Consider the following 12,068-nt stretch of genomic DNA (forward strand, 5'->3'; position numbering starts at 1 on the left):
CCTGTCACCTCCCTTCTCCGCCTCGTGATGTCTCCCCGAGGCTTAGAGACGTTGTCCCAGCACGTGTCTAAGTAGCTCAGCGTGATTGTCTCTCTCTGTGTGTCACCTCTGTGCTCCTCCGCCACCTACCACCCACCACCCACCCACCCACCTACCACCCACCTACCACCCACCCACACACCTACCACCCACCTACCTACGACCCACCCACCCATCACCCACCCACCTACCTACCACCCACTACCTACCACCCACCCATCTACCACCCACCTACCACCCACCTACCTACCACCCACCACCCACCCACACACCTACCACCCACCTACCTACCACCCACCTACCACCCACCACCACCCACCTACCTACCACCCACCTACCTACGACCCACCCACCACCCACCCACCACCACCCACCTACCTACCACCCACCTACCTACGACCCACCCACCACCCACCCACCTACCACCCACCTACCTACCACCCACCACCCACCTACCTACCACCCACCACCGACCTACCTACCACCCACCACCCACCTACCTACCTACCACCCACCCACCACCCACCTACCTACCTACCACCCACCACCCACCTACCTACCACCCACCCACCTACCACCCACCTACCTACCACCCACCCACCTGCCACCCCCCACCCACTCACCACCCACCTACCTACCACCCACTTACCTACCACCCACCCACCTACCACCCACCTACCTACCACTCACCACCCACCACCCACCTACCTACCACCCACCTACCACCCACCTACCACCCACCTACCTACCACACACCGACCTACCACCCACCACTCACCTACCGTGTGTTGTGTGTGTGTTGTGTGTGCCACTGTGTGTGTGTTGTGTGTGTGTCACTGTGTGTCACTGTGTGTGTCACTGTGTGTGTGTTGTGTGTCACTATGTGTGTGGTGTGTGTGTCACTGTGTGTGTGTGTTGTGTGTGTCACTGTGTGTGTGTTGTGTGGTGTGTGTGTCACTGTGTGTGTGTTGTGTGTGTCACTGTGTGTGTGTCACTGTGTGTGTGGTGTGTGTAACTGTGTGTGTGTTGTGTGTCACTGTGTGTTGTGTGTGTCACTGTGTGTTGTGTGTGTCACTGTGTGTGTGTGTTGTGTGTGTGTTGTGTGTGTTGTGTGTCACTGTGTGTGTCACTGTGTGTGTCACTGTGTGTGTGTGTTGTGTGTGTGTTGTGTGTGTCACTGTGTGTGTGTTACTGTGTGTGTGTGGTGTGTGTGTTGTGTGTCACTGTGTGTGTGTGTGTGTTGTGTGTCACTGTGTGTGTGTGTGTCACTGTGTGTTGTGTGTGTGTCAATGTCTCGGTATGTGTGTGTGTTGTGTGTGTGTGGTGTGTGTTGTGTGTCACTGTGTGTGTGTGTGTCACTGTGTGTGTGTGTTGTGTGTGTTGTGTGTCACTGTGTGTGTGTGTCACTGTGTGTGTGTCACTGTGTGTGTCAATGTCTCGGTGTGTTGGTCTATGTTGTCTCAGTGTCTCTGAATGGTGAATGAACCTTCTGTCTGCAGTACGCGTGTCTCGTGCGTCCGCTTTCTAACATGTACGAATGCGTCTCTGGGTGTATCTATGCTGTTTGTCAATTTCTATCCCAGCCTTGCACGTGTGTGTGTGTATCGGCTTTTATCCCAGATGTGCGTGTGTTCGAGAGATTAAATCCCAGCTGTGCACGCGTGTGTGTGTTTATGTATGCGTGTATGTGTGTATATGTGTGTGTGTATATGCGTGTGTATGTATGCGTGTGTGTGTGTATGCGTGTGCATGTGTATATGTATATGCGTGTGTGTATATGTGTGTATGTGTGTGTATATGCGTGTGTGTGTATATGTATGCGTGTGTGTATGCGTGTGTGTATATCTGTGTGTGACTTGTCCAGCTGTGTCCGCGTACGACTTTCTATTCCAGCTGTGTTGTGTGTGCGTGTGTCCGTCTCTGCGTGTGTGTGTCTCTCTATATATATAGCAGCTGTGTCTGTGTGTGTCTTTGTTTCGTGAGTTTCTATCCCAGATGCCCCCCCCCCCTCCCCCTAATAACCCGAGCCCCCCCCCCCCGCCACTTCCCGGGACCCCCCCCAAATCGAGCTAATGTTGATCCCTTCGCTTGTCCCTGTTTCTGCCTCTCCTGCCACTGCTGTCGATGGGGATTTGTTTCTCGTCTTGCTGTGGACTTGTCAGCTACGTTGATGAGGATGATGGTGGTGTGGGTAGCTGCTACTGATGCACTCGCTATTCTACTCTTTGCTGGCTGCTGTTGCTGGCTGCTGCTGTTGCTGCTGCTGCTGGTGCTGCTGCTGCTGTTGCTGCTGCTGGTGCTGCTGCTGCTGTTGCTGCTGCTGCTGTTGCTGCTGGCGATGATGATGATGATTTTCGATGTTTTCCTGCCCGCGATGCTGCGTTGGGAGTGACACGTGGTGTGTCGCCAGACACGCACGCGTGTGGGAGTCTGGTAACGTTGTCGATCCTGGAAACCAGAAGTGTAAAACAAAATGAATGAATAAATAAACCTCGCCCTACTCCTCCTCCTCTACCCTGCACGATGGAACACACACACACACATACCGATATACACTCGCATACTCATATACACAGGCACCCATATAGTGCTGTTCGCGGCCACCTTTGAAGGCTGGAACGCCCATATACACACGTGATACACATAGAACAAAAAAATACACATATACACACAGATACTCATATACACACCGATACACATATACACACCGATACACATATACACACAGATACACACAGATACACATACTCATATACACACCGATACACATATATACACAGATACACATACTCATATACACACAGATACACATACTCATATACACACAGATACACATACTCATATACACACAGATACACATACTCATACACACAGATACACATATCGATATACACATACACACCGATACACATACTCATATACACACAGTCACACATACAAAACAAAGATCCTCCGTGTAGCCTGAACAGACTGTAGGGGCAAGTGTTGTTAGCGAGCACCTATGAAGGCCGGAACGGTACACGAGGGAGTGTGTGGACATCACTCCCGACCGCCTTTGTTTCCCTAGTGGAGATGTTTACACACCGCTCCAGGTACTCATTCTGGGGCCGAGTCGACCTAGAGGAGGCCCTGAACCGGATCAAATAATCGTCACCGGTGTTAGCCGTGAGCGGGAATCGAACTCAGGTCGCCGGGTTCACAGCGCAGCGTAGCGCTAACCACTACACGACCGCTCCCCACACGGACACACACACACACTGACACACACACACTGACACACACACACTGACACACACACACTGACACACGCACACTGACACACACACACTGACACACACGCACATACACACACGCACATACACACACACACACTGACACACACACACTGACACACACACACACTGACACACTGACACACACACACTGACACACACGCGTTAACACAGACACGTGTACGTGACAAGAGCGGCCCTTGTCTGTGATGTTATCGGACAATGCTAATCTCTGTATCTTATCGGATTCTGTCTGGTTTATCTCCTCCGCCGGTGTGTGTTGTGTCCGCGCGCTGCATTGTCGAGTCAACCTTTGCCCCCTTCCCTCCTTACCCTTCTCGCGTTACACTTTATTTAATTCGCTCCGCCTTCAACAATGTCCCTAATTCATCGTTTGTTACGAATGGGGGCCACTCGCCGTGTTTTCGAACATTCCGTTTAGTACCGCAGCAAGATCTACCCCCCAACCCGCAGGTGTAGCGCTGCAGTGTTTTTTTGGGGGGGTGGGGGATGATAAGGAACCGTTTGCAAGCTACAAACGAACCCCGGCCTCTCCTCCGTGCCGTTCAGTGGCCGATCCAACCCCCACCTCTGCCCCCCACCCCACCCTCTCCGTTGGTCACGTGTCTGAGCGGGACGGCATCAGACAAGCCCGCCAGCGGCCAATGGCAGCAGGCCCTCTCAAAGCGGCAATGGCTTTCGAGAATATAACGCCCGACTCATGAAACAACTCTCATACGCCATTGGAACCTCATTTGCCAGTAAAAAATATGATAATTGTTTTTTTAGCCTTTTATCTGGCAACAAAACTGACACCTTTTTTTTTACAAGGAGTCATGTTTGCATTGACCACAAAACCTGCAGTCATAATGCAAGCAAAAAACATAACTCTGATAATGATGCACTGTCCTTGAAGTTGATTGGTCCACACCCGAGACAGCTTTTCTTAGAGCCTAGTCTCATATGGTGTTGGACCAGATGACGCCAAAAGGCGCACAACTCCATGTGAGACGAGGCTCTAAGGAAAACTGTCTCGGGTGTGGACCAATCAACTTCAAGGACAGTGCATACATTATCAGAGTTATGTTTTTTGTTTGCATTATGACTGCAGGTATTGTGGTCTATGCAAACATGACTCCTTGTAAAAAAAAAGGTGTCAGTTTTGTTGCCAGATAAAAGGGTAAACCAATTACACTGGTAAAAAAAAAAAACTTTTTTTTCTGGCCTGGACTTTTCCAGCTGTTTTAGACTAATTTCAGGGTGCTGATTCCAAATCTGATCTCCGATTTGCTCTATCACATCTCATTTTATGCTATAGGCATACCCCATTTTCATTGATTTTACCCGAAAATAACTCTGTCACTTATGATTGCAAGTTGTTGCGAGTCAGTGACTGCTTTAGTGTTAAAATATGGTGCTGTATTTTAGGATAGCGTGTTTTTAATATCATTTTATGTAGATATCAACATTTATTTAATATTTTTCTTCTGCAATTTTTATTGAAAATTCAATATTTGATATCTCAAAAACCTGATGTGATAGACACAAACTGATGTCAGATTTGGAATCAGCACCCCAGAATTACCTTAAAACCGTTGGAATACCTTATGCCAGAAAAAGTGTGTTGACCAGTGTTATCAACCCTCATACGGTACAGTCGTTAACAAAAACAATACGCTGGGTTTGGGCAGGACACGTCAAGGCTAGATTGGGAAGATCACGGGTTGGTCAAGGCTAATCATGGCAGTGGCAGCCAAGGGATGGAACGCATCAGAGAGAGAGGTTGGGGGGGGGGTGTCCATCGAGGAGATGGAGCAATCATTTCGCTCGCGTGCATGGAGCTCGATGGATCGTTGAATCATTGCAGGATCGTGGTTGGGTGGATGACTGCAGATTGTCCACCAACATCAGCCACGTGGGTGAGGTGCCGGGCAATCGTCGTCTCTCGCCAACGACACATCTCCCCAACACAGTCTGTTTCACACTTAATTTGGAGCTTTCGTGACTGCAGGAATTACTCTTTGGTTCTTTCGGTAAAGTCACGTATGTTTCGATTTAAAGCTTTCGTGACTGCAGGGATTCATCTCATTGGTTCTTTCGGTAAAGTTACGTAGAAGGGAAATAATGAAATAATAAAAATAAAACATAAAATAATTCTCACGACGTTTCGGCCACAACGCAAGCAGCCGTCCTCAGGTGAAGAACAGGTCTGTCTGAGGACGACTGCTTGCGTTGTGGCCGAAACGTCGTGAGAATTATTTTATTATGTTTTATTTTTATTATTTTATTATTTCCATTCTATGTGACTTTACCGAAAGAACCAAGAAGATCACGTATGTTTGTTCTCTCTCTATGTATCTCTGTGATATCTGTCTGCTTATATGTCTGTCTCTATGTCTCTGGTTCTGTGTTTTATCTCTCTCTCAAATGTAGCATTCTCAGGAAGAACGTAATCAACCAGATAGGGCGTTGACTGTTATGTTATCCGACTCTCTGTTGTATTACATTACATTTCTAAGTATACTAGATTTGTGTTTCTATTTCATTTATACCTGATGATGATTGCTTGTGTTGCAATCGAAACGTCGTATGCTAGTATTTAGTTTATTATTTTATCTTTATACGTGACTTTACCGAAAGAACCAAAGAGTATTTCTAGATTTGAAGCTTTCGTGACTGCAAGGATTCATATTCTTAGGTTTTTTTCGGTAAAGTCACGTAGGTAAAAACATTAAAATTAATAAAAGTAAAATTTTTATTTTTATTTTACTTTTATTAATTTTAATGTTTTTACCTACGTGACTTTACCGAAATTAACCTAAGAATATGAACCAAAGAGTAGTCTGTTTCACGCTGAATGGGGGGGAGGGGGTCTTTGTCAGTAGATAAGGGGGATGTCTCCGTGTGCGTGCGTGCGTATATCGCTTTGTGTGCAAGCACGCGCCTTCTGTGTGTGACAAGCGTGTCAGCGTTGTATATCGATTGAGTCTCGACTCGAGTTTGTTTTAAACGCGCGTGTGAGTAACCACGTGTCTTCTCTCAGTGTGCCAATGAGTGTCCGATATATCCCGTGTATACTTTATACGTGTGTGTGTGTATGTGTTTGTATGTGTGTACACAGTACTTGTGTGTGTCTGAGTGTTAACGTGTTTTGTCGTCTGCCGCTGTGTTTTGCCTATCAGTGTGAGCTACCTAAGCGCCTGAGTTTTGAATATCTGTGTAGTGGTGATACGCGCTGGGATTAGGGATCGTATGCCAGCGCGTAATGATTGGCTGTGTATGTGGTGACGCGCGCTGACGGTGGAGGATCAGGGGTCAGCGCGGGGTCGTGGGTTACGGGGTAATGATTGGCTGTGGGCCGGTGACGCGCTGAGAGGGAGTGACCGGGTGGCAGCGCGGTGTGATTGGTGGAGTAGTGTTAACACGCGCTGGAGAAAACGGATCGTAGAGAGAGTGCGTCGTGATTGGTTCACTAAGGAGCGATGCTCACGTCGACGTCCGCATCAGCTCCGTCTCTCGTGAGCAGGGGCTATAAAAGGGGATGCACACAGGCGTAAGAGTAGTATGTAACCAGCGAAGAATGAAGATGGGGATGAAGACATAGGGCCCTGCGGTACCTAGTCCCGCTGTCCTAACGGGACCGGGATTCTGTGTAACCCAGAGGCGAGTGTAGTGTGTGTAGCCATAGGCATAGAGTCTACACGAGCCAAATGTATTGTGTGTAGCCAGAGGCATAGGGTCTACACGAGTCAAGTGTATTGTGTGTAGCCAGAGGCATAGGGTCTACACGAGCCAAATGTATTGTGTGTAGCCAGAGGCATAGGGTCTACACGAGTCAAGTGTATTGTGTGTAGCCAGAAGCATAGAGTCTACACGAGTTAAGTGGAGTGTATAGTCCAAAGGATAGAGACCACCCGTTGTATTGTGACACGTCAAGATTTAATAAAAGTGTATTACCCGTCAAGAAGTTCCTGCCGTCAATTCCAATACCTCAACTGGCGTCAGAAGTGAAACGGTCTTCCAAGCATGGATACAAGGAAGACCCGTCGGACCCACGGGATTGACCGCGGGGACAACCTCGACGACTCGGGCCAGCTGGCATCGGGGGGTGAGGACGAGGAATTGCCCACGCTGCAGGATCCGCCGACGGCGCCGGACGAGCGACGGGGGACCGACGCCGTGCTCCGCGAGGCGCACTCCCGTCTGGCGGAGCTGCTGCTCGCCGCTGCGTCCATCCTGGCGGAGATCAGCTCGTCGGGAGGAGCGGGGACGGCGGCGGACGTTCTACAGGGTCGCCCCGCAGATTCCCGCCAAAATGACTTGGCGATTCCCGCCATTTCATCTGCGCCGACTTTTGGCGGGAACGGCCATCACCACGTGGCAGCGGTTCTCCAAGCGCGCCCGCTTACGTCACCAACGCGCGCTGCGGACTGCCATCAAACACCCGCCACTGGGGCCGCCATCTTACACACCAACGGGGCGGCGGAGAGGAAGCACGAGGAGGAGGACGACTTCATCTTTCAACAGCGCCTTCCCACGTTGTCAGCCTTCAAGGCGGAAGGCGGGGACTGGGGCCAATTTCAGCGCAGGTTTTTGGCGCATCAGGAGATGTCCGCCTGGTCCGACGCTACGGCACTGCGGGCACTGCCTGCCATGCTGGACGACAACGCGCTCGCGGCCTTCACGTCCGCACGCAGGTCGGACCGCTCCACGCTCAAGGATGCGCTGGCTCTCATGGCCAAGGTCTATGGTCCTCCCTCGGCGTGTCGCCATCATTTTTATGCAAGACGGAAGGCGGACACGGAGACCGTGCTCGCCTATCGCACGGCGTTGCTGGCTCTCGCCGACGCCGCGTTCCCTCGTATGGACGAGGAGGGCCAAGATGCGATGGTTTTGGAGCAACTGCTCAAGTTGGCGCAGGACCTGGGGGTCCCCATCAACACGGCCGACGAGACCGATATTTCTTCCTTACGGGTCGCTACGAGCATACAAGCGCACGAGGTCCTTCAACGTAAACAAGGGGTCGTCTGCAACGCTGCCGTGGCCTCAGCTCCGGGCCCGGTAGTCACCGTGCCCCAAGTCGTCAGCCCACGAAAGGAGGCGTTCATCGCGGGACGAGCGGGGGACTGGAGGTCGGGGGGTCGTTCGCCCCTGCGATCGGCCCGCAAGCTGGAGCAACCGAGATCTCCGACGACTGTCATCACGTGTTATAACTGCGGCCTCCGGGGCCATGTGGCCTCCGGTTGCCGCGCCCCACGTCAGCGCGCCATGGGACCTCGGCTGGACGACGAACAAGGCCCCAAGTCATCCCTGCAAACCCCGGCAAGTCGCGGCACCTCACATGCCCGGCCCGCATACTCGACACGCATGGGCCGTCGCGTTGCGGCGGAGGAGAGCCGAGTAGGGTTCGGGGATTCGGTTCGGCGAGGGGGGTTCGGCCAGGACCGGGGAGACATTAAATGGTCGGAGTTGGGGCACAGAATAGTGGCTGCCTCAGCGGGTTCATCCGTCGTTACGGGATCTATTGATGGGGTCGAGGTCAGGGTGTTAGTGGACACGGGGGCATCGGCGACTATTATATCGGACCTCATTTATAACATTCTCCCTGTACAATGTCGTCCGCTTCTTCCAGGTGGATGTGCCATTTTACGCCGCTAACGGGGGATCGTTGGGCATTATCGGTCAGATTAGGGCGTCCATTTGCATTGGAGATATCAAATTGTCGGGACCCGTTTTCGTTTCGTCCTCCCTGGCGGTTCCTTGTCTATTGGGCACTGATTTTTTGGCAAAAATGCCCATCAAAATTCTCATTGATCAGCGTTGCATTGAACTACCATCGGGTCGCCGTATTTCATTTTTGACGAGCCCTACTGAAATTCGGATGGCGTGCGCTACGATACAAGCGTTAGCGACACAGACCGTGCACGTGCCCCCGGGTTCACAAATGTTAATTCCCCTCCGGTTGCGGAAACCATGGGTGAGGGAGGCCTCGGAACAAGGCATGCTTTTGGGTCCTTCTAATAGGGCTGTTGGAGGTCTCGATTTGTCGGTGGCTCACACTTTGGTTGGGGCTGACAGGGATCCGTTTGTAATGGTTTTAAACGCTGGGTCGCGGCCGGCCGTCATTCAGCAGGGCACCGTGCTAGCTCACGCGGCGCGGGTCCCTGCGGAAGAGCGGCTGGTTGCGCAGGCTGCTCCGAGCCCCAAGCAAAACGTAAAACCGAAGGAGGACCTCGAATGGGTCGATTCGCTGTGCGCGGACTCGGACGATTTGTCAGCGGTACAGTTGGGTGCGCTGCGCGGGTTGCTGATTGAATTTTCGGATGTCTTCAATAAACATAAGTATGACATTGGGTGCACGGACCTGCTACGCCACCACATTGAAACGGGCGATGCGGCACCGGTCAGGCTAAATCCCTTCCGACTGAGTCCTGCTGAGAAGGAACATGTTCAGTCGGCCGTTAACGATATGCTAGAAGCCGACATTATTTCGCCTTCTTCCAGTCCTTGGGGAGCACCTATTGTGCTCGTTAAAAAGCAGGACGGGTCCTTGCGATTTTGCGTCGATTTCCGTCGCCTGAATAAGATCTCTGTGGCCGACGCGTATCCGCTCCCCAGGATGGACGAGTCCCTCGACGCATTGTCTGATGCGCGATACTTTTCGACTCTGATTTATTATCCGGATTCTGGCAGTTGCCACTCGACGAAGAGTCTAAGCCTAAGAATGCATTTCAGACTCCAGGGGGCCTGTTTCAGTTTAACCGGTTACCCATGGGACTTCACTCCTCTCCTGCGACGTTTCAGCGCCTTATGGAGTTGGTTTTGTCAGGCTTGCAATGGGATACGTGCCTGATTTACCTTGACGATGTCATTGTTTTCAGTAAAACGTTTGAAGAACACCTCCAGCGATTGAGAGGGGTGTTCTTGCGAATGCGATCGGCTAAATTAAAGTTTAAACCGGCCAAATGCCACCTTTTTCGTAAATCCGTTAGATACTTGGGTCACATTGTCGACTCTTCGGGGATTTCTACCGATCCTGCGAAGACGGACTGTGTCAGTTCGTGGCCGACGCCCACGTCAGTTTCGGACGTGCGCAGTTTCATCGGCTTTGCTTCTTATTATCGCCGATTCGTTGAGCACTTCGCCACCATTGCAAAACCCTTGCACGCTCTAACGGCGAAAGGAGTGAAGTTCCGATGGGGACCGGAGGAGGAGGCTGCATTCTGCTCCCTCCGGGACGCCTTGGTAGGGGCCCCACCCTTGCGCTATCCGGACTTTGCGAGTCCCTTCTTGCTAAACACGGATGCTAGCAACACGGGCATTGGGGGGGTGCTGTCCCAAGTCGTTGGAGGGGTCGAACGGGTGGTCGCCTATGGTAGCAGAGTGTTGTCGCCGGCAGAGCAGCGCTACTGCGTCACCCGTCGCGAGCTGCTTGCCATTGTTTTTTTCGTACAACAATTCAGACCATATCTCTATGGTCGTCACTTTACGGTCCGGACGGACCACGCGGCGCTCCAATATTCATTGCGGGTCGCCCAGCCCTCGGGCCAATTGTCGCGGTGGTTGGAAGTCCTCCAGGACTATCAGTTCACGACTACATACCGTAAGGGGTTGCGACACACAAATGCCGATGCCCTGTCGCGGTTGTTGCCTTGTCACAAATGTGCGTGCTTATCGGGATCGGCGCGCTGTAAACCGCCAGTTACGGAAGGTATGGAGGCGTTGGTTGCGACCGCGGGCACACCAATGGGGGATGTTCCCGCTACCCCAGGGGGTCAGGACTCGCTGCTCTCACTGTCGCTGATTGAGTGGGGCCGTCTCCAAATGGCGGACAGCTCTCTGCTAGCATTGCGCCGCAGGACGGGGGGTTCCGAAGGTGACCATGAACGAACTGGCTCCTACGTACTTAAGCAAGGCCTGTTAATGAGATGGGACAGTTTGTCCCGGCGGCACGCGATTGTAGTGCCTTCTGCTGTGAGGGGGAAGGTTGTCTTGGCCGCACACGAACGCCTCTTGCATTTGGGAGTTAACAAAACGCTTGCCCTGCTTCAGCGTGACTATTATTGGCCGGGAATGGGGAGTGACGTGGTGAATATTCTGAAGGGTTGTGTTGAGTGCGCCAGACGGAAACCACCGCCCGTGGCAGCTAATCCACCGCTGCAATCTATCCAGGTCTCGCGCACTAACGAGCTCGTTGCACTCGATATTCTGGGGCCTTTTCCAGTCACGCCTAGGGGTAATAAGTACCTGTTGGTGGGGGTCGAATATTTTACCCGGTGGCCTATGGCGTGGCCACTCGCCAACCAGTCGGCGGCGGCTGTGACGGACGCCTTTGTCCAGGGCTACGTCCTGGACAAGGGGGCTCCCGAACGCTTGCTGACCGACCAAGGGAAACATTTTTCGAGTAAATTACTGCAAGAGGTGTGTGACCTGTTGGGTACTAAGAAGGTGCGTACCTCCCCGTACCACCCGCAGACGGACGGGATGGTGGAGAGGCTCCACAGGACATTGACTTCTATGCTGTGCCAGCAGGTGTGTGAGGCACATGTTGATTGGGACCTGCAGGTCCCTGGGGTCCTCGCCGCGTATAGAATGGCCCCCCATGCAGCTACGGGATTTTCCCCGTTTTATCTGATGTACGGTCGGGAAGCCGACCCGCCCATGGAAACGCAGCTGGGCCTGCCCGCACCACGAACTAATTCGAAATTGGCAGAGCATATTAAATTTAATATTCATAAGCTGACAGAGGCAAGGGAG

This window comes from Lethenteron reissneri, chromosome 40 (genome assembly GCF_015708825.2).
Source record: "Lethenteron reissneri isolate LAM-NWPU_2019-01 chromosome 40, ASM1570882v1, whole genome shotgun sequence".
Classification (NCBI taxonomy): Eukaryota; Metazoa; Chordata; class Hyperoartia; order Petromyzontiformes; family Petromyzontidae; genus Lethenteron; species Lethenteron reissneri.